Here is a 24,875-nt window from a genome sequence, read left to right as displayed (position 1 = left end):
CAGTCCGAATGGTTGCAGACTTAGCTGTTGCAGCCTGAACTGTGGCAGGCTGGACTGTTGTCGCAGTGCTAGCTCTTGTAGGCTTGGTTGTTGCAGTGATAACTGTTGCAGTCTGTTTTGAAATGACACTGTGATAATTAAGATGATCACCGGATGACTGTTTGTTCTACATCAGCCTGTACGGTGGCGAGGTAGCACGTGTGTTTGAGTGTTCAGTGTTGGTTCCAACATTGTGAAATGTAAACATATAATTTACCTATTACCATCGCATTATTTTCGCAATGTTGCCACAACGATGGAAATTGTACTTGTTCTATCTCCCAAAAGCGATCAACCTTGGCCTTTCGTACATTTACCTTTGTTGATTTCTCATGGAGCTGTTCATGAAATGAGCCCAGTGTCAGTTTCTGTGTCGTTCAAGGACAGAATGACACACAAACAGGTTCTTGTGAGCATGACTACCCCCTATTAAACCCGCATAATGACATTTCTGATTTAATGACAGAGTACTTGCTTCGAACCATGAAAAAATGTACCCACATAAAAGATTACAAGGAGGCTAAGGTTGTTGCTTTGAAGACTCGTTCCACAGACTGATATAACTGGTTTATGTACAGTACAACCAGAAATTATTGAGAATTTAAAGATTGTAATTTGTTATATTTTCTTCACTCATTACTCACGTATTAAATGTGAATATTAGCAGAATATAACTCCAGATTCAAAGACAAGTGAACAGTTAGTATTTTGTCAAATCACCATGGGCAGGAATGCAGGCTTCAATGTAGACTAAGGCTTAGTCTCTGAATATATATAATTTTGATAGTAACAAACAAGCCCATTTATATTGAAAAGGAGCCCTAGGGAGACCAGAGATTCTGAACCTGAGGAAATCTAGACTTGCTTCATTTAGGGCTTTAGCACTGCAGTGAGAGCTTGGCAGTGGGGAAAATAATGTGGTTCAGGGACTGTGAGACAGACTAGCTTCAATGCGGCGGGGCATACTACTGATCAAAGAAGTTAGAAAGTCGTGGTCCTTGCTGTCCCAATATCGGACCACCTCTTGTTTCATTTCAGAAATATTTGTCAGATTTTTCCTATTGACACTTTCCTTCATAAGTCCCCAAACATTTTCTATTGGATATAAGTCAGGGCTATAGCTTGGCCAATCTAATAATGTCATATTTTGGGTCCGAAACCAGGCCTGTGAATGCTTTGAACGATGTTTTGGGTCGTTGTCCTGCTGGAAAATCCAAACATTTCCAAAGAACACGTGAGCAGATGGAAATAAATGTCCCTCGAGAATATCTGTGTACCGCTCACTGTTCATATTCCCTTCAAATACACAGAGGGGCGTTGCCCCTAACAAAGATATGCCACCCCACACGTTAAATTTCGGACTGTACTTTGGGCGCTGATACAAAGGTTTTTCAGTTTGTTTGGTCCAGAATTTCAGTGTATTAGGAAACAGCCACACAGAACTTTCATCTGAGAAAATCACATTGTCCCAGTTAAAATTTCAATGGTGTAAGCACCAGTTCAACCTTCGCTCCTTTTGTTCAGGTTTCATGATCGGTGACGGAATTCCTCGACTTTTCTGCCAACCCATTGCATGCAGCTCAGTTCTAATTGTCTCCTTACAGAAAGCCACAGTTCCTCTATCAATCATATCCAGCCTTAAGTTATCTAAACTCCTTCGTTTGATTTTAGAAACAAGAATACCAAGCCGCCGACAGTCAATTTTCTGGGCCTACCTGCGCCTCCATTTGCAATATCTTTCAAAACACGATAAACAGTGGACAAAGGGATGCCTGGTTCTACTTGAAAACACTTAAGCTGATCTGATGTCCGTGTTATAATACTCTAAAATCAACTTCCTCTTCTCTAAATCATCAATACTGAGGATCACTGAAAATGTCGTCTGCTAGCAAGTAAACAAATGGGGAAAACTCTTCACAAACTAATGAAAGAGGATTAACAGATTGTCTCTCTTGAATCAAACAAAGCACTTGATAGCTGGTCACGGTTCTTTATACTAGAAATCCAATTAAACATATTCCTAAAATTCTCAATAATTTCTGGTCATACTATACAGTCAAGCCATGCATGATATACGTTGTATGTATATGTCTATGCCCTCGTGATAATGGTCTAGTGGATACTGCCTGTGTCCATATCTCTGTATGACTGCAGTAATCGTGAACATGTTGTTCAGCCCCATTTCACATCACCTCACCATCTACCCGTGAAGGTCCGGGTTAGAACTGATCTTCAGTAACCCATGCTTGTCGTAGGGCTCGCTGACTTGGTTAACGCATGTCATCGGTTCCCAGTTGCGCAGATCGATGCCCATGCTGTTGATCACTGGATTGTCTGGTCCAGACTTGATTATTTACAGACCGCCGCCATATAGCTGGAATATTGCTGAGTGCGGCGTTAAACTAAACTCCTCACTGACTCACTCCACCACCGGTCATCCCCTATGATTGACCATGGTGTCCGTCGCTCGGACAGGCAACGCCAAGGGCAAATTGGTAAAATCTATGGCCTACACTTAATCATGGGAATCAATTATGAAGTTAATTGACATTTACAATTTCCCTCAAGCATAGTCTATGCTACTTCCTGTATTGTTATCAACGGGCTCATCTGCTGTTACGATTACCTGTGTTAATACGAAGTGTGTCAGAAGGCTTTGTTGTTGCCAGGGTTACTTATTCCTGAACGAATACTTACCATATTAAGACATGCATATGTTCCAGAACATTGTGCAAACATGTAAATGGTGTTCTGTGTTTGTTATATCATGTTTGTGTGGAAAAAAAGATGAATAAAAAAAATGTTTCTGTGGTATATTTCATCAGAACGTTTGGGGCGGTGGGGTAGCCCAGTGGTTAAAGCGTTCGCTCGCCACGCTGAAGACCCGGATTCGCATTTCCTTATGGGTACAATGCGGGAAGCCCATTTCTGGTGTCCTTCGTGATATTGCTAGAATATTGCTAAAAGCATCATCAAACTTAACCCACTGCCTCGTCAGAAATTTGACGGAAAAAATATACTGAAAACAATTAAAAAACAGTATCAAGGTTATAGGTAAATGGTAACGATGATATTACCCTTTGTACCACCTTGAGATAGGACATGTATTAACTGATATAGTTCTATTCCATATGTCAGTCAGTGACCATGTGGCCTAATACAGAAGCCCCCAACGGGGATTGTGTGATTACCTCCTTTGTTAGTTGACCTGCTGTCAGTTTATCGACCAACCGTGAAGCGGTCATTAGGGGCACGCTGTTAAGCGGATATAACCCTATTACCCTATTAAATGCTATATATAACTGTCACTAATCGCTCATTTTCGGCACCCCGGGGGAAGAATGAAAATCGAATGTTGTAAAATCTTCTCCGTGAATTTTTATAGAAATTTAAAGACACAAACCTCGATCAAACGACCGGATCTGCAGCGTTGCAAATAGTTTCTGCAACATGACGTCTTTCGGAACGTAGGTGTGGGAGTTAGTTGACAGCCACGTCAACCCTAGAGGTATATCTAAAATCGCCCGTGGGAGATGAATTGCATTATGGGAATTGTTTACGTTTGAAAGCGGAAGTTGACTGGTTTCTTACCTGGATCCTGTTGGGCCTCGGTCAGATCGTATTTGCCCAACGACGAGTTGTGTTGTGCCGGGCTGCTCTACAAACTGCTTGACATTTGTTCACTTGGATTTACGTGTGCCAGGAGACCGGGTATACTTTGTAGCTCATTACTGACGGGAGGATAGCTGCTGAAAATGGACGCAATCGTAAGTAGGATTGCTAAGACTGCCTCTGTTCACACCGAATGTGAATTCGGACGATCGTAAATTAAAATAATTATCATAATTTGTTTTGAAATCTGTATTAATATGTAATGTGTCGTAGGAGATGCGCATTATGACAATTACATAGCTGGAATCTAGTGCAGTTCGTTGCAGTAGGTAGATGGGCGGTCGGGCGGGCAGGCTGTTACGTGAAATATATTATTACGAAAGCACATGTGGTAGCGTAGTTCACAACCGTATTCAGGTATATAATGAGATCATATAAGACCATATGCCGATAACGTGAGGCAATATGCAGGTATCCGATGAGGCAATATGCAGGTATCCGATGAGGCAATATGCAGGTATCCGATGAGGCAATATGCAGGCTCTTAGGAGACTGCAGGAATTATTGAGATAGTATACCTTATCAAATGAGACAAAATGTCTGTACCAAATGAGACAATATGCTTGTGTTCAAGGAGGCAATATCCTTGTATCAAACGAGGCAATATGCTTGTAGCAAACGAGACGATTTGCAGACATGTCATGAGACAATATGCAGGTGTCTAATGATACAATATGCAGGTGTCTAATGATACAATATGCAGGTGTCTTAGGAGACAATATGCAGGTGTCTAAGGAGACAATACGTATAAATGTAATGAGAAAATACTAGTATTCAGACATTTAATGAGACCATATGCAGGTAACTAATGAGACAATACATATAAATGTAATGAGACCATATGCAGGTATCTTGTGACAATATATATAAATGTAATGAGACAATATGCAGGTATCTTGTGACAATATATATAAATGTAATGAGACCATATGCAGGTATCTTGTGACAATATATATAAATGTAATGAGACCATATGCAGGTATCTTGTGACAATATATATAAATGTAATGAGACCATATGCAGGTATCTTGTGACAATAGCTGACTTACGAGACGCTATATGTATGCAGATATATCCTTCATTTCAAAAGTTTAGACTCACTTAATACACTCACTGTATGTTATGTATATATATGGTTACACCGAAGATTGATTTCTCCCCTAACTTGGGGGACCCAACTACAAGCTTATGCAGATGAATTATACGAGGATCATGCATCAAATTGCTGAAAGGTATGTGCAAATATCGTGCATGTGAACAGCTGGTTTTGGTGTAAAGTTTTGTAAAGAATTCGCCAATATTCATTGATTTTTATCATTTATTGAACTCATGAAAATAACCTTTTCAACGTTACGAATTTGTTTTACAATACACCAGGTCATGTGTAAACAATACCTTTAAACAGTAATGGAATATTTTGCAAAATGTAGTTAATAACAGTTGCCTGAAGTACGTGGCTATATTTACACTAGTGAGTCTTTTGGAAATATATAATGAGTAACCATAGGTATATGACAAAAGACCGCATGCAGATAAGGATATCAAAAGAGAAACTGACAAGTTTCGTATATTATTACAAGTTTATTATTCCTCAATCCGTTTTTTAACAAGGACATCGAAATCCCTGCTCTTTGTTTTGTACTCAGTGCGTACATACCGATCGTGCATCACTAATGCAAATCATTCTACTAACGCTGGCTTACCCGGTCGTTGCTCTCAAGGTCAGAGAGTGGCGATACCAATCCGGGTGTCTGTGGATGGAAATCAATATCTTCTTTGTCTCCTTCCTGCTTCCCGAAGTTCAAGTAGGACTTGTCCCCAGTACGAATATGTTGCTTGGAAATGTTTTTATCAACTAATGCTATTCGATTTTGATTATTTGAACATTCCATTGTATCGTGTTTTAGCGTCCATTATAAGTATATTCCTGGCTTGAAAAGTATATAGTGTCCTGTAGATGGAACCATGGCTACCACTTCCGGGCCTCTATGTAACAATGCGATTGTAGCACAAATACGACGTTCATAACTTAACATAGACTCACAATGGGCGTTATGCTGGGATCGCTAACGGGGTCACATCTTCTTTGAGCTGGAACCTGTCTAGATTTGTACAAGTCTCTAGGGTAATAATGAAAAGTTTAAATTATAATTTCTAAAAATATATACATCCCTCTAACAGACTGTCGAACTTAGAATGTCCTCTTGTCTAGACTTGCCTCTTTAAAGGATAATATCACAATGCATCTATGGACATAGCATTCAGTACAGTATTGGAGCAAGGCTAGAATCTGTCCTGCTTGAGTTTATCACTACGTGGCCATAATACGGCCGACCATGGATAAACCATAAAGCTTTAGCCCATCGAACCGACAGTCCGGGTTCGAACCCTCACGTATACAGGGTAATGTTCCAGTTTTGAATTTCTCCAATACATGTATTAGTGACAGCAGCAGCGTAAATCCAATGCTTTGTTGATGAACATGATGCCTTTTTAGGATTAATACGGTATCAACGAATCACACACCATAGATCTAAACTGGGTCCTGTATACACCATATGTTGTAACAGTCTGTGATCCCCATTCAACAAAGTACCAATAAATATGTATCTGAACCAGGAATATTAATAAGCGCCCATAATAATATGACCATTTTTATGAGACTGCTGATTCTCAGGTGACGTACCATATTGTTCGTAAAACCGCAAATGCCAGACAAATCAGCCAGACTTACTGTCTGCAGTCAATGATGAAATGTCGCGATGACACCTGAACAGGTTCCACAGTAAATATTCATGATGGTAATCTATTCCCCGTTAAGGGCAAGATGCATGTTAATTAGACGCGGATGGCCAGTAGATAGCGATGTTTATGTTACGTAACACCTGTTTTTTAGTAGGTCCTGTCCGTAACGGTTAGTGGTATAGTATTTATGTAAAGGACATGATGTATATTAATTAGGCGCACCGCCATAGCGGAGGGATAGTAGATAACGATGTTTATAAACATGTAACACCTGCACAAGGTTTTTTAGTAGCTCTTTACAGCGTAGATTGGATCCTGTCCGTAACGGTTAGTGGTGTCATGTATGTGTAGCAGAGTTTTACATGACGCATGATTCGTGCGTATTTGACGCAAACATTAACTCTCAAAATATTATCATACGAGTCAAGCTTGACGCAAGCTTTATGGGTGACCCTCAGAATTCAGTTCAATAAAATCAATTTTATAAGCAAACAATGATAGTTTTCGATGATAGTTTGACTTTGACAGAACTGTCAGATTGTTCCAAAGAACTCAGAGGTGACAGTAAGAAGTTGCCATCCATATCCTTGTCTTATATATTCACCAACTTCTAAATGCCCCTCAAGCATCTCCTAGGCTGTAGTTGCATTCAGAGAATGATTAATACAAATATCATGCCAATGAAGGGATCTGTTGGGACTCACCTTTGCAAATGATAACATGTTACAAAGTTCACAAATGTTGTCAGTAATAGTCTTACGTTTTTCATGCTAAAGGTATTTTTTTCGGTTCATGTTAATAACTGTACGTTACAGTGAATAAATCGCAAGCGCAAATATTTGTTCAGTATACTTGAGTTTGTTATGACTGAATTTAACAGTGGAAATATTACTGCTTATTAATTAATCATATAAATGACAATACAACATAAAACAATGAAATCTTTGCAAAACTCTTGCTCTTTGAATTACTCAAAGAAATATGAATTTTTTATGGCTCCCAGATATTGAAAATGACTCCCAAAAATAGATATTGTGAATCACCATGACTCCCATTTTTCAAAGTCTGTTACTGGTTTCACGCCGTTTTGAACTTTATGGCCACTGAGATACCATGCCGCAGTGAAGCATGAATACCCCAATCAGACACATTATACTGACTCCGAGCCGACCAGTCCTTGATGTACCCATTAATGCCGAGCGCCAGGCAGGGACCAACAAGTACCATATTTAAACATCTTTTGGTATGACGCGGCCGGGGATCGAACCCGCGACCTTCCGCTCTCGGAGCGGACGCTCTAACCACTACACCACGGAGGCGGTTTCTTTTGAGAAACATGAAAGGGGCGCAACTCTGTAAGACAAAATGTTGTACCCTGTTAATGGATGACGGTGGGACAAAGACTGTAATAATCAGTTTACAATTAGTGGGGGTGGTAGGGTAGCTCAGTTGTTAAGGCGTTCGATCATCACGCCGAAGAACCGGGTTCGATTCCGCACATGGGTACAATGTCTAAATCCAATTTCTGGTGTACACCGCCGTTATATTGCTGGGATATTGCTTAAAGCGGCGGAAAACCGTACTCACTCATTACAATCAGCGGACCATGGCACGGTTAATGGAAGCTACTCTGCACAGCGAATTGTCTCCCCTTATACCACCCGGCCACCCATGGCTGACAAAAGAATACCATGCAGTATAAGTAGTGTTTTGCATCGAAACTGCATGAAACAATTGTTCCCATTTCCTTGATTGTCCGTGAGTTTCATGGTCTGGCGTGAGTGTGCACTTTTCGAAAATGTAAGCAACATGGCGGACGAGGACGTAGTGTGTGTAAATCGTGGCTGATAAATGCGGAAGCCATTATGGGATACCATGGATTATGAAAACAATAACGCTGATACACGGCAAGGTCAGTGCAGCTTTGACATAATCAATTACCTCTGCAAGATCACCGTCGTTTTCTTTGATAACCACAAAGCTTATTGCCATGACAACGTTGACGGTCCGTAGTACTGTTACGGCCAATAGGACTGTTATTAAAACGAAGTCGGCAACAAGCACCGTTATTACAACGACGTCGGTAACTAACTCATTACAATGATAACCATGACATCGATAACGCAACGAGGTGTGTGTCGTTAACAATGATAGGGATCTATGTCATTGCAACAATTACCACACGGGTCATGACGGTGTGTTCCAACGCTGACGCCAATATTATTACCAGGCAGAGCGGGCTGTCAAATGACACTCGTGACGACCAACCGTGACGAGAGGATAATCAAACAGATGGTACGTGACCCAGTCTCTGTGACACATGCATTCTGAACAAAGCCATTCTCATGAAACGGATTAGGAATGGAGCTATCAAGATTACGGGATCTTGGCCGCTAGCGACTTTGTGTTGCTTAATCCCAACACTAAGCACCATCCTGCACCAAATCGATGGTACAATATGCCTATAATTTGCTGTATGGCTGTGCGGTAATCTCGACGGGGCTGATGGTGCGAGGTCAAACGGGACCTGTCTGGGACCTGTGGTGTGGCCATGTTGCCAGAGATTGAGGTTAGCCCACGTTGCCTGGAGACGCGACAACAATACCAAACACGTCGCCATTGTTTCCTCTCACCATGCTGTGCCTATCATGGCTTGGCATTGTCCTCTGTGGGTGGAATATTGGTCGATCGGCGTTAAACCCAACTCACTCACTCTAAAAGCTGCATCTGCTCCAAGCTGAACACACTTAAAAACTGAACACCGTGATTTAATAGAAATGCTAACCAAAGCGAGGTTAACCCAAAACTAATTCTTGCTTTCAGCGTTATTTCAAGTCCCTAATAAGCCTTGTATGTTGTGTCTAAGCTCGTTATTGTATTATCGAAGACAGTCGTCATCTGTTGAAATTCAATCTATGCCTTGTAAACGTTGCTTTGAATGCGCTTCAAGAATGGGTATTAAAGTATGCAGTCTCTTTGGCGTGTTCTTGGGTATTAATGATCTATTAACATGTCATTGTCTTCAATACCTTTGAAATCCCTTCCTTATCCTCGTTTCTTCGGGCTCTGTGGTTCATGAGGAAGGAACTCTGACAGATAATAGAAAACACTCATTGTTCAATTAATCACGCATTATGTTTTCAAGAGTGGAAGATTAACTTGAACTGCCAGGGAAGCGCGATGCCCGAAGGGTAGACTCTCGTCACGATCGTTTATGATCTGTCCACGGGGTTCTGTTGTATGGCCTGGCATTTCAGCGCTCGTCTTCGGTTAAATAATTCAATTTCATTTATTACGTATTGACATTCATTGTAAAAGTGATAAAGCTGTTCAGCCTGCTCTTTTCCAACAGGATGGGCATGTCTCGGTGCGATTAGTATACTATGTAGAGAACACAAGCTGATTGCCCTATTAATCAGCCACTCCTCTCGATTGACCAAAGGATTTGTGGATAAATATATTGTTTACGGTTCCAGCCAGGACGAATTGCATGCTGAATATAGTACACCCAAATACTTACGCGGATGCTGACGGGTTCTCTTTTTTCGTGACTTATGGTAATAAATTTCAACGGAAATTGATAAAACAGTGAAGCTTTGTTGTGGAATCCCTCGCCACGTGAAAGTCCTAGGTTCGATTCTCCCCGTGGATAAAAATACTGAGCCCCTCTTGGTCTTATGTGTCTTGTGTTGCGAGAACATTGCTCACTATATTCTCCTGATTGTGAACGAAATAACGATTTTAAAACGCTTATGATAATTCTCGCCCAACATCCCCAACATCCTAACCTTTAACTGCAACCCTAGACTACTGCCACCCTTTTAACCTTTGATTCCCCCATTCCCACGTCGTTAGCGGCCTCTTTAGTTAATGCTGCCGCTTAGAAGCACGTTTGTTCACTTGTAGATTCTAAATGTGTCCATCGGAGAATTAGTACTGGACAGTGGTCAGTTCCCCCTCCTCGGTGATCACGTGATTACAATAAAAGTGCTGTCAAGGAGAAATGCGGACGGGACAGTGTGCATATTAGCGTGTCTCACAGTCCCAGAACCTCATTATTTACCCTACAGCCTTGCCCTCCCTGCAATGCTAAAGCCCTAAATGACCAAGTCTAGATTTCCCCAGCAATCTCCCAACTCACTGGGGCTCGTTTTCAATTTTAATTGGTTAATTTGTTACAAAATTTAACATATTCAGGGACTAAGCTTTAGGCTACGTGCAGATGGACGCAGGAACATTGTGATGCGTGTAGATTCTGATTAGGGGGAGATGGACCAGACTCAAAGACGTCGCTGGGACCTCCTCGCCGTGGGCCGGCATAAACATACGGCTGGTGTATCTGACATGTTGTTACGATGACGACAGTATCAACAGCCGATCCGTTAGGGTGGGTCAGGGTGATCTGATACTGCTGTACACGTGTATACATTCTTATCGCCCCAACTGTTTTAAACATGTATTCTTGTACCCTGGCTGTTGTAAACTTGTAATGTCGTGCCCTAACTCTTGTTAACTTGAAGGGGCCGTGGGGTAGCCTAGTGGTTAAAGCGTTCTCGTCAGCCCGAAGGCCCGGGTTCGATTCTCCACATGGGTACAATGTGTGAAGCCCATTTCTGGTGTCCGCCGCCGTGATATTGCTGGAATATTGCCAAAAGCGGCGTAAAACTTGTTAACTTGTATTTCCGTGCCGCACCTGTTGTTAACAGTATTCCTGTGCTCCAACTGTTGTTAACGAGTGTTTTTGGGGCGGTGGGGTAGCCTAATGGTTAAAGCGTTGGCTCGTCACGCCGAAGACCCGGGTTCGAATCCCCACATGGGCACAATGTGTGAAGCCCATTTCTGGTGTCCCCCGCCGTGATGTTGTTGGAATATTGCTAAAAGCGGCGTAAAACCAAACTCAGTCAGTCAGTCAGTCAGTTAACGAGTGTTTCTGTGTTGCAGGTAGCCGACGGACGATGTGTACTGTGAAGCCAGACTGACACAGTGGGCCAGTAGCGGTGGTGAGTACACATGTACTTGGGTTTCGCGGCCTGAACACTTGCCATTGTCAGGGTCTCCCGGTAATTGTTTGAGAGGCTGAATATTGACTTATGTTATGATTCACGTGGAATGTTGACAGATTACTTTGGCTTTTCAAACTGAATATACTTGTACTCACTCACACTCACGTGGCGATGGGGTAGTCTAGTGGTTGAAGCGTCCGCCCGTCACGCTGAAGGTCCGGGTTCGATTCCCCACATGGGTACAATGTTTGAAGCCCATTTCTGGTGCCCCCTTGATAAAACCATACTCACTCACTCACACTTTTCTGTACTGAACACTAGGGGTTGTGACAACACTGAAAGAGTCTGCAGTCTTGAGTTTTAACCCCCAAGTTTTTTACATTAGCACCTAAACATTAGTTGGAAAAAATATCAACGCAAATACTCCGTTAATCTTGCGCTCTCCCTCTGTATCTGTCATTGATGGGCCCGTGACGTCGTGAGATTGCTCTGGGTATAAGATATAAGATGTGACCTGTTTTGTTTTGGAGACGTATTCTGTGACCGATGTTGATTACAGGGGTCGTAGGGGCCAAGGTTGTGTCTGGTGAACATGCAAACTTAAAAAATAATTGATAAGCTTACTGCAGTTATCATGATGTGAGGGCCGTTGTGATATAGGTGCACCGTGAGATAACTATTCTAACACTTGTTACAGACACCCGTGACATAGCTATTCTAACGCTTGTTGCAGACGCCCGTGACATAGCTATTCTAACGCTTGTTACAGACACCCGTGACATAGCTATTCTAACGCTTGTTACAGACACCCGTGACATAGCTATTCTAACGCTTGTTACAGACACCCGTGACATAGCTGTTCAAACGCTTGTTTCAGTGCTATAGCTGTTCTAATACTTGTTACCAATAGTTGATATAGGTAGCCACTATTATGCTGTAATATTCTATTATGCCGCCAATGAGGTGTATCAGCTTAAGGACCCGTGAAGATCCGGGTTAGAATTGGCCTTCAGTATCCCATGCTTGTCGTAAGAGGCGACTAACGGGATCGGGTGGTCAGGCTCGCTGACTTGGTTGACACATGTCATCGGTTCCCAATTGCGCAGATCGATGCTCATGCTGTTGATCACTGGATTGTCTGGACCAGACTCGATTTTTTACAGACCGCCGCCATATAGCTGGAATATTGCTGAGTGCTGCGTAAAACTAAACTCACTCACTCAGTCATCAGTTTAAGATCCGTGCCCACTTCAGTGAACCCATTTCTGGTGTCCCCGTTTCTGGTGATATTGCTGGAATATTGCCGAAAGCGGCGTAAAACTAAACTCACTCACTCACCACTTCAATGAGTTATCTGATGTCGTGTCTGCTTCTGCCACCGTGTGACCGTCTGGAAACAGGAATATTGTGTTACCCCTTCCTGGATTCTCTGCTGCCTTCCCTTTGGCATGGGGACTTTTTATTCCTGGAGCTTGCAACGTGATACGGCTTTCGTGTAAACGATACGAGTTAATATCTTTCACTGACATAACTCAGGATTTCTAGCAAGACAGCAAGTACCGAGTTTCACAGTATCGTTTCTGCACAAACCAGCGTCGACCATGGCAGCAATTACTGTCATCAGTTGTGTCACGACTGCATGCTCGACTGCAACTTCATGCACGACTGGCTGAGAACACATTCGACGCAAGGCAAATTAAACGTTGCTGGAACTCTTTTTTTGTAGACTTTGTAACGATCGGTTTTACATTGCACTTCTTGAGACCTCACATTTCGTACCGACATTGCTCCGCTCAACCAAGAAAAAGAATGTAAGAAGTTGGAGATTATTAAGCATAGCAGGAGCTCAACACAATTACAAAGCCTTGTGAATGTGCTTCGGTATGTGTGAAAACAAACATAAATGAGCACGATTGGATTAAATGTCATGTCACCGGTTTCACGAGCGAAAATGTAACCAGTTTAATAACCCCACCACAACTGCCCATCTACGTTTGGATTCAAACTCATGCCTTCGGCGTCATGGGCGAACACTTAACCATTATGCTACCCCAACCAACCACCGACTATCTACGTTTGGATTCAAACTCATGCCTTCGGCGTCATGGGCGAACACTTAACCATTATGCTACCCCAACCAACCACCGACTATCTACGTTTGGATTCAAACTCATGCCTTCGGCGTCATGGGCGAACACTTAACCATTATGCTACCCCAACCACCCACCGACTATATACGTTTGGATTCAAACTCATGTGATCAGCGTGACAAGGGAACGCTAAACCACTAGACTACCCAATTTAACACACTCTTATTTTCGTTGGGATTAAAACCAATGTCTTCGACGTGACGAGCAAAAACTTATCAATAGGGTACTCCACCACTCACCACCACATTCACATTTAGGTTAGTCCAGGCTTGTATTTGGGGGCGGTGGGGTAGCCTAGTGGTTAAAGCGTCCGCTCGTCACGCCGAAGACCCGGGTTCGCTTCCCCACATGGGTGTAATGTGTGAAGCGCATTTCTGGTGTCCCCCGTTGTGATATTGCTAGAATATTGCTAAAAGCGGCGTAAAACCATACTCACTCACTCACTTTTACTCCCAGAGGCAACTGTTCCGCCAAATAACCAAGAGAGATGATTTCCTCGCGTTGACGTAATATATTCATACGTGGCGTGAGTGATTCCCCCAGTTTTCAGTCATGCGCATGCGCAGAAAGGGAGCAAGCGCGCCATTAGTAATACTATCAATAGGTTTCGCTATCGGTTCTAAGTACACCAACCCCCCGTTGATCTTAAAACCATGTTTGCTTTACCCGGTCTTGTATGATTAAGTAAAAGCCAATGTCGGGACTGTTTTAATATTTCAGTAGGTCAGTATGACCTCTCCGTTAATGGGAGCCCTGCGAAGTAATGATAGATTGTCACTTGCTGAGACATGCACAAACGACGCACCTTGCACGCAACCACACCGAGTAAACACCCGGCTCCTTCTCGACGTCGTGGTAACATTCGCGTGTGAACCGACGTAGTGGCCATGCCAGGCAGGTGTTCACTGGGTACGTGTTTTTATTGGGTAACCTATACCTTACAATGTTCGCTTGTCACTCCATAAACTTACTTTACCTGTAATGAGGTACTCTTCATGGGTTCACCTCCGTGGTGTAGTGGGAAGGTGTTCTGGCAATGGAGCAGAAAGTCCGAGGTTCCGACCCCGGCAGCGTCACACCAACATACGTAAAAGATGGTACTTGTTGTTTTCTTGCCTGGTGCTCGGCATAAGGGATTAAAACAAGGGCTGGTCCGCTCGTAGTAGCTGTACAGTGAGTTGACTACGACAGGGTATCTGGGGACATATTGCTGGGATATTGGTAAAAGCTGTGTAAAACTAAACTCACTCACTCATTCAGCTAACACTTAGTATCTTAATACCCCTAAACACTGGCAAAATTCCCTGTTGTGCGCACATACGTACCTGATTCAGTACTGAATCACTCAATGAGTGGTTCATATTGAACAATAAATGATTCGTATTGAACAGTCCGTGGCATATTTTAAATAGTAATAATAATGTTTTGACAATAAAATCGAACAACCAGAGGCTTGTTCTGAACCTTCAACGGTCATTGTCTCATATCGAAAGGTCAGTGGCTTGAATCGAACAATTACTGGCATAATTCGAACAATTACGGGCTTAAATCGAACAATTACCTGCTAAAATGATAGAATCAGTCAGCGGCATATGTTCATATTTAACACTCAGTAGCTGGTACTAGACGCTCAGTGGTTCATATTTAACATTCAGTAGCTGGTACTAGACGCTCAGTGGTTCATATTTAACATTCAGTAGCTGGTACTAGACGCTCAGTGGTTCATATTTAACATTCAGTAGCTGGTACTAGACGCTCAGTGGTTCATATTTAACATTCAGTAGCTGGTACTAGACGCTCAGTGGTTCATATTTAACATTCAGTAGCTGGTACTAGACGCTCAGTGGTTCATATTTAACATTCAGTAGCTGGTACTAGACGCTCAGTGGTTCATATTTAACATTCAGTAGCTGGTACTAGACGCTCAGTGGTTCATATTTAACATTCAGTAGCTGGTACTAGACGCTCAGTGGTTCATATTTAACATTCAGTAGCTGGTACTAGACGCTCAGTGGTTCATATTTAACATTCAGTAGCTGGTACTAGACGCTTAGTGGTTCATATTTAACATTCAGTAGCTGGTACTAGACACTCAGTGGTTCATATTTAACATTCAGTAGCTGGTACTAGACGCTCAGTGGTTCATATTTAACACTCAGTAGCTGGTACTAGACGCTCAGTGGTTCATATTTAACATTCAGTAGCTGGTACTAGACGCTAGCTCAGTAGCTGGTACTAGACGCTCAGTGGTTCATATTTAACATTCAGTAGCTGGTACTAGACGCTCAGTGGTTCATATTTAACATTCAGTAGCTGGTACTAGACGCTCAGTGGTTCATATTTAACATTCAGTAGCTGGTACTAGACGCTCAGTGGTTCATATTTAACATTCAGTAGCTGGTACTAGACGTTCAGTGGTTCATATTTAACACTCAGCAGCTGGTACTAGACGCTCAGTGGTTCATATTTAACATTCAGTAGCTGGTACTAGACGTTCAGTGGTTCATATTTATCATTCAGTAGCTGGTACTAGACGTAGTTCAGTGGTTCAGTAGCTGGTACTAGACGTTCAGTGGTTCATATTTATCATTCAGTAGCTGGTACTAGACGCTCAGTGGTTCATATTTAACACATTCAGTAGCTGGTACTAGACGCTCAGTGGTTCATATTTAACATTCAGTAGCTGGTACTAGACGCTCAGTGGTTCATATTTAACACTCAGTAGCTGGTACTAGACGCTCAGTGGTTCATATTTAACATTCAGTAGCTGGTACTAGACGCTCAGTGGTTCATATTTAACACTCAGTAGCTGGTACTAGACGCTCAGTGGTTCATATTTAACATTCAGTAGCTGGTACTAGACGCTCAGTGGTTCATATTTAACATTCAGTAGCTGGTACTAGACGCTCAGTGGTTCATATTTAACATTCAGTAGCTGGTACTAGACGCTCAGTGGTTCATATTTAACATTCAGTAGCTGGTACTAGACGCTCAGTGGTTCATATTTAACATTCAGTGGTTCATATTTAACATTCAGTAGCTGGTACTAGACGCTCAGTGGTTCATATTTAACATTCAGTAGCTGGTACTAGACGCTCAGTGGTTCATATTTAACACTCAGTAGCTGGTACTAGACGCTCAGTGGTTCATATTTAACATTCAGTAGCTGGTACTAGACGCTCAGTGGTTCATATTTAACATTCAGTAGCTGGTACTAGACGCTCAGTGGTTCATATTTAACATTCAGTAGCTGGTACTAGACGCTCAGTGGTTCATATTTAACATTCAGTAGCAGTGCTGGTACTAGACGCTCAGTGGTTCATATTTAACATTCAGTAGCTGGTACTAGACGCTCAGTGGTTCATATTTAACACTCAGTTGCTTGTCATAGACATGAACAATCATTCACAACTTTCAAACAGGAGTACCTTTAGGCAACTCTCTTGAAATTGATTTTACGACCTATGACATTTACCATCTGTGAGCGTTCCATCAGCTCGGCAAAGTGCTTAAACTGCAAAAAAACTAGCCTCCAGATAATAATTGTTTAATAACATTCGGACAAAAAATACCCAGAGCACATTTTGTTCCAGAATAGAAATTACAGATTCATGGCGTGTCAAGATAATGTTAGAGCATACATTTAGAAAAACAGCTGTCATACCACTGTCAGAAATGTAATTCCACAGAACATGGCTGACAGGGTCTAGTTTACAGTAATTAAGTAATTATCACACAACACACAACAAGCAATTACTGCCAAACGGATTACAATGATGGAAAAAGTTTTCTGGTTAAATAACACAGTCTGTAGCAATACCAGACTCGACGACCAGTTAACGTGAATATTTGGCGTTAAAATGTCGCTGAGGACCAATCCTCACCCGTATCATCGCGGGTTTCATGAGCTGTGTATGATCAGATCCGTTCATTCAGTCAACCAGAAGATCCGGGTTAGAATTGATCTTCAGCAACCCATGCTTGCCGTAAGCGGCGACTGACGGGATCGGGTGGCCAGGCTCGCTGACTTGGTTGACACATGTCATCGTATTGCAATTACGTAGATCGATGCTCATACTGTTGATCACTGGATTGTCTGGTCCAGGTTCGATTATTAATAGACCTCCGCCATATAGCTGGAATGTTGCTGCGTGCGGCGTAAACCTAATCTCACTCTCACTTAAGTTAAAATGTCGTAATTCTATATTTGTTACACCCTGTAATCTGTTGAATAGTAGTTTATACCATATTTAACACCTACAAACAATTGTAACGTAAACACTCCTGTAAGAAGTCAATGTAACATTGGCTAATGATAAGCCTCGCTTGTTAACAATTGTACGAACTCACGTTAGACAAAGGCATAGGTAGTCACGCAGCTTTGTAAGGTCACTGGCAATCCGAACTGATTAAACCTGCACCAGTGCTCTGTGATTATTTGATTATATACTGACGAAAACAAATAAGAGAACTCACTTGGTCGCAGAACGTATTTTCAGAATTTCACAAACAGTACAATACAAAGCTTGCGAAGAAACCCGAAAAAAGGACTAATGCGCCCTTTTGCTTTCATGTGTTCCGTTATTTGTTTCCCTCAGTATATTATGTGCCTGAATGGAATATTAATTGAAAATGTCACACGAAGAACCACTCGGACTGTTTGTTTTACAGTAAAATTTCACATTATTGTGTTTTATTAATCACAGAGTGACGCGCTGTTGAAAGTACAGACTTTTATGATGGGAAAAACAAATATTGATCATTGTGTCGTGTATTCGGAATCAGGTTTATTAGATCTGTACGTGTTTGTATTGTGTTGACGTAGCCTTTGGATACTAGTGCTGGGTCAGATGTAGTGTGTACCTACCCCGCGGTAGGATTTGTTGTTTAAACCGGCTTGGTCAAATATGTGTACACGTCCGTTGGTTAGATATATTGTGTCCAGCCCTCTGGTCAAACGTATTGTCAAGGCAGTGTTCACATATGTTGTCTGCACCAGCTTGGTCAGATACAATGTGTATGTACTTCATTCTCAGCCGGTACGAGACTCATGATAAGGAATGATTGTGAGGAGCCCCATGGTGAGATGGGAAATCTAGACTTGCTTCATTAGGGTTTTGGCATCGCAGGGAGGCTAGGCAGTAGGGACAACAATGTGCTTCAGGGACTGTGAGACAGACTAACATCGCCGGGAGGCTAGGCAGTAGGGACAATAATGTGGTTCAGGGACTGTGAGACAGACTAACATCGCAGGGAGGCTAGGCAGTAGGGACAATAATGTGGTTCAGGGACTGTGAGACAGACTAACATCGCAGGGAGGCTAGGCAGTAGGGACAATAATGTGGTTCAGGGACTGTGAGACAGACTAACATCGCAGGGAGGCTAGGCAGTAGGGACAATAATGTGGTTCAGGGACTGTGAGACAGACTAACATCGCAGGGAGGCTAGGCAGTAGGGACAATAATGTGGTTCAGGGACTGTGAGATAGACTAACATTGCGCCGTCATTTGTTATGCCAACCAACTGAGATTCCATGACACAATTTAACATGGATACCCGGGACATTGAAGACTCCAAGCCGACCAGTCCCTGTTTTATACCCTTTATACCGAGCACCAGGCAGGTGACACGTACCGTGTTTTAACGTCATTTGGTCCGTGATCCGTGGATCGATCCACCATTATCCGCTCACTGGACATACGCTCTGGCCATTAGACCACAGAGTCGGTCAGATATGATTTGTTAGATGTAAGTGACCAAACCTCTTTTAACGATATACATGGACATGTAGTGTGTACGCACCTCGTTATTGGAGAGTGGGCAGATCAGTGTTTGATACAGCAGGGGCGCGTCATAGGTAGGTAGGTAGGTAGGTAGATAAGGTTTTAGGGCGACCTTGGGCCTTAAAAGGCCCATATGCGCCCAACACTTAACAAACTGTTATATGGACGCGTCTTAGTCAGAGAGATCAGTTACTTCCCCTTGTTCAGATAGATCAATTACGTTCCCTTGGTTAGATCAGTTACGTCCCCTTGATCAGATAGATCAGTTACGTCCCCTTGATCGGATAGATCAGTTACGTCCCCTTGATCAGATAGATCAGTTACGTCCTCTTTGTCAGCCAGACCAGTTACGTCCCCTTGGAAGATAAATTAGTTACGTCCCGTTGTCAGTTAGATCAGTTACGTCCCCTTGGTTAGATCAGTTGCGTCCCTTTGTTCAGACATTCAGTACACGTTTAACTGTGGTGAATACATCAACTCTCGAGCGTCCGGCAGAAATTATAGGCACTTTTACAACTTGAATGCCCTCCATGATACTGGAACCTAGCTATTGGAGTCTCTGTGCGGGGTTGGTGGAACCCAACAAAGGACCCGGCATCTGGACAATTATCCGAGGTGTGATTAAGTGGGACGGTGGCACCATCCTACCGCCATCGACTTCTTTGTGTTCCTGTCTGCATCACCCTACTGACGGCAATAGCATACAGGCGACGATCTGGCAATTAGTTCAGGTGTAATCTCCCACCGCCCCTCTACAGAGGATTCTTTATTTTTGATGGCAGTTGAAGACATTTTGGCAGCACCAAGGACAATTGATACCCTTTGGGCCGCAGTCCGGCTGCCACGTCCTGCTAACTCCCGTCGACGCCGCGACGGTGACGATGCTGAACAACCAGGGATCCCATTAATGATTCAGCACGTTTCACACAGCATCAGTTGTACGACTCCGCGTACGAGGATCATTTGCTTCCAGACTGAAGGACGCTGTGGTGTCCGCAGACGACTGTCTGCATATTGAAGCTAATGAGGAAGAAGCAGAACAATTGAGATCTGAGATCAAAGCCTCAGCTGTATGTATTAAGCGATAGAAGGTCAAGTCTGTTTGTTCATACCACGCGCAGTTATCTCCCTTTGGTCAATGCCACTATTAACAGAAGGGTGTTGTTAACGTCCGTGAAGTGCTCACATGTATTCCTTGTGTTGATGTTCTCAGACAACAGACTGTGATATCCGCACATGTTACCATTTGTAGGTTTCCAGTCGTGAAGACGTTTGGTAAATGTACCGGAACAGACATTTCTAAAGCTTTTTGCACCCAGTGACATTGTTTAGGGTATGGCTGCATATTTACCCACAATTAAACTGCAAAACGCCAGTGTTTCGATTTCAGTCCCTACTTTCTAAATTCCACTTTCCGAAATATGCGAGGATGTAAGGTAGTCCTGTGGTTAAAGCGTTCGGTGGTCACAGGTTCGATTCCCCACATGGTAACAATGTGTCAAGCTCGTATCTGTTTTTTCATACCGTAATATTGCTTAAATACGACTAAAAGCACTCTAATGCTGTTGCAGCTGCCACAGACAGATTGCATCTGACATAATTCAATGTGTCCTTCAAGTCGATTTCTAACTTGTTTCCCATCTGAAAGGCATCTCGGGTTGCGAACTCAAAACATTATCTTTAGATTCCTTATTGCTTATACTGCAGAGATACGAGTGTATTGATCGCACCGAGAAGTAGTTCTGGTAGCACTACATAACACGGACATTGAGGTATTATTGTGTTGTGTGTACAAGAGACTCTACTCCACAAGAGAACTACTTTTATATGCACTTCGCTTTATCTGTTTTTTGTACTGTCTACTTCCACGGGTTGGAGTATGGAGTCCACAAACTGTTTCATTTACATACGAAATATAAGTATAAGCTCTGTTAAGAAATAGGCGTCTGTTCTACCAGCAGTGAATGGGTACCCGGAAGGATGATATTGCTGCGTGTTTACTCTGTGTGACAAGCGACTCATCGGCTGCGTGGATTGTATATTCCACAGGGAGCTGAGAACGGGCAATCGCATGCACGTTGATCCATAGAGTAAAATCTATTCTCTGAAATGAAAATATTTTACAAAAAAATCGTGTTAGCTTATCTTAAAACAGTGTAATAGAATTAACCCGTAGGCTCCATGGTTATTACTGAAATTGCAGTAATTTTCGACTTGCGAACTATGACAGACTTACATAGGCTTCGCTGGATACATGTATTTCAGGGTCTATGACATGCTAACTGATTCACTTACGGGGTTGGGGCGGTAGGGTAGCCTAGTGGTTAAGGCGTTCGCTCGTCACGCCGAAGATCCAGGTTCGATTCCCCACATGGGTACAATGTGTTAAGCCTATTTCTGGTGTCCCCCGCCGTGATATTGCTGGAATATTGCTAAAAGCGGCGTAAAACCAAACTCACTCACTCACTTACGGGGTTTAAGAATGTAAAGCTTTCAGCATGCCTGAGGGTGTGTTTATGGCGCACTTTGAATATGCACATGTGCATCATTGGTGCATGACGATTGTATGTCTATTTCGGAACACAGCAACACACAATTTCCGCCCTTCATGACCTTGTAATCAGAATCCCCATGTCAGCGTCTATAAGGAAATGAGGACGCCACCATCAACTCGCCTCGGGATGTACATACATGATCGACCCTAGTTAGCAGCCAGTAGTATGTCAAGTACATAAGTAGATAGAAACTACTTACATATCATGAAAATACAGACACTGAGTTTGTAAAATAACAATCTATCATGTTTAGGCCTAGTCTTGCTCCATAGCTGTACTGAATTCTAAGCCCATGGATGTGCAGTAATTCTATCCTTTAAAGAGGCAAGTCTAGATAAGCGGATAGTAGGACGTCAGTCTGTTAGAGGTACAATATGTTCTTTTAATTTATGTTCTTTAATAATTATGATTTAAACTATTAATTATTACCTTAGAGACCTGCACAAGTCTAGTTCAGGACCTGTCATATGTTCTACTTCATCCTATTTCGCCCAACCACGGGCGTAATGCACAGCTGTGATAATTGATGATAATTGGTAGGTAATATACAATTAGTCCCACTTAACAGGACACGTCATGAAATGCCAGTGTGTGAAACACCACGTCCTTGACAAGATGAAAAGCAACAACTGACAAGATAGCCTAAGAGTACAACACCATGTTAAAGCACGGAAGTGTTAAACCTCTCAATCCTCTCACCGAGACCTAGAAGTGCTGACCTAACGTCATCGATCACACACGTCAAGCCACGTCCGTCTCGTGGGCCAGCGTCGTCATGCATACACTCATATACCGCGGGATGAGACTGTGCCGTGTTGGTCGTGGCAGCCTTTGCTCTTCACACTGGGCCACGAATGGCGGATTTTGACGACATCCTTCCTGGAAAACCGGTGCATATGTATCACGATACCGTTACTCATCAATGTTTCTACTTTTTATTGTGTGGCTTGTTTTCGTCACGATATGGCTGCAATATTGCCGAGGTGACGTTTAATATTAACTCACTCACTCACTCACCCGTTACTCATCATCTCACCTGGATCCCCTCTGTCATTTGACCCGTGAAGATCCGTGTTAGAATTGATCTTCAGTAAGCCATGCTTGTTGTAAGAGGCGACTAACGGTATTGGTTGGTCAGGCTTGCTGACTTGATTGGCACATATCATCTGTTCCCAATTATGCAGATCGCTGCTCATGCTGTTGATCACTGGATTGTCTGGTCCAGACTCGATTATTTACAGACCGCCGCCATATAACTGGAATATTGCTGAGTGCGGCGTAAAACTAAACTCACTCACTCTTTGTCATTGCTATATAAACATTTAGTCTCAGAATAAAACCCAGAACAATTAATTAGAGCTGAGGCAATCTAAACTTACTTATCACAACAGTGGATTCCATTTTTTTAAAGTAAATTTTGAAGGATTTGAGAGCCAGACTATGCATATAAAACATTCGTGGTTGAGGGACGTTAGACTAACATCAAGTCTCTGAAATGAATATATTGCACAAAATATGATTCCTAAATTATAAAGAGTAAATTAAAAATTAGCTCAGACACTTTGTTCGTTTTCAGAATGGGGCGGTGGGGTAGCCTAGTGGTTAAAGTGTTCGGTCGTCACGCCGAAGGCCCGGGTTCGATTCCCCACATGGGTACAATGCCCATTTCTGGTGTCCCCCGCCGTGATGTTGCTGGAATTCAATCACTCTAAATGCTTATGAAAGACACGAACAGCTCGTATTTTAAACTGTTTATGTACGACCAGGGCCCCGTTCCTCAAAGCGATCGTAGCGCTACAACAGTCGTAAGTCTATGTTAAAGTACGTGAGTTACGATCAACTTTGCGCGACAATCGCTTTGGGGAACAGGGCCCTGGAGAGCTGACGATCATAGAGCTAATGCTATTGTTTGTGATGCATCGACATGACGGTATTGACAAATCAATAGTTAATAGACAATATAGCTTCGATATGAACGGAGTGAACTATGAAACAAACACATGCTTTTGTCGGTGTTTGAAGCTTGGTTCATATCATGGTGCAAATGCTCTTAAACTGTCGAAGTCAATTTGTAAAGATGCTTTTGATTGGACGCATACCTCTTTTCATCCACAGTTGCCAATTGGCAACCAACGGGATCAAAGACCGCCTACTGACAGGTTATTTAGACAAATATCTGAAAAACATGTCTTGATAAAGATGATGTTCGTTGCCGTTAAAGTTAAACCGATAATGACAACTGGTTGATAGTTTGGTTAATCTTTGTTGGTATCCTCTTGTACGGGAGAACAAAGGAAATAAAAAGCTTCACGCGAGTCGTAATTCCATGGACGTACGCGATCAAAGCCGCGTTTGATTATATGACAATAAAAGTCTTGATCTAGTTTCCAGAAATCGTTAAGAAAAGCTGAATCAGATATCGTTGGATCTAATTATTTAGCTGGAAGTGAAACATTTGAAAAACTATCTTTCTCTACCAGAATTCCTAGTATGGCGAGGAGCCGGTACAAGCCCTGCGAGTGCAATGTTTTTGACGGAATATGCGTTGCGAAATACCGATTTGAGCTGAAGTTACTGGATTATTTAAGCAAATGTGGAATATATTTGAAACTTACTCCGACAAATACCTGTTTTGCAGCTAAATGCGTCCAAGAGTTACTGATCGAGTGTACATTCTTCCTGTCTTATGATAATCAGTTTAGGAGCACCATGGCCGCACTAATTCGTGAACGATGAAAATGTCGGTGATCAATGTCCATTTTGGTCTTAATCACATATTGAACTGCCAAGCCAGCGAATACGTCAGTAGTGGTAATACTTGCCTGTGATGATCCGGGTTAGAATTGATCTTCAGTAATCGATGCTTGTCTTATAAGGCGACTAACGGGATCGGGTGGTCAGGCTCGCTGACTTGGATGACACATGTCA

The 24,875-nt window shown here is 42.6% G+C and overlaps 1 protein-coding gene across 1 annotated transcript in view; it reads left to right on the top strand.

Annotated features, from left to right (window-relative positions):
* Positions 1-24,875, top strand: part of LOC124259963 — a 131,845-nt gene that overhangs the window by 67,909 nt on the left and 39,061 nt on the right. The window contains exon 2 of the mRNA XM_046694185.1: positions 11,398-11,456. The gene's annotated coding sequence lies outside the window, so the exon portion shown is untranslated. The remainder of the gene's footprint in view (positions 1-11,397; positions 11,457-24,875) is intronic.

The sequence above is a fragment of the Haliotis rubra genome, unplaced genomic scaffold (genome assembly GCF_003918875.1).
Source record: "Haliotis rubra isolate DU_JTF1 unplaced genomic scaffold, ASM391887v1 Scf745, whole genome shotgun sequence".
NCBI lineage: Eukaryota > Metazoa > Mollusca > Gastropoda > Lepetellida > Haliotidae > Haliotis > Haliotis rubra.
The sequence above is the reverse complement of the archived record's forward strand: the minus strand, read 5'-3'. Positions and strand labels throughout refer to the sequence as shown.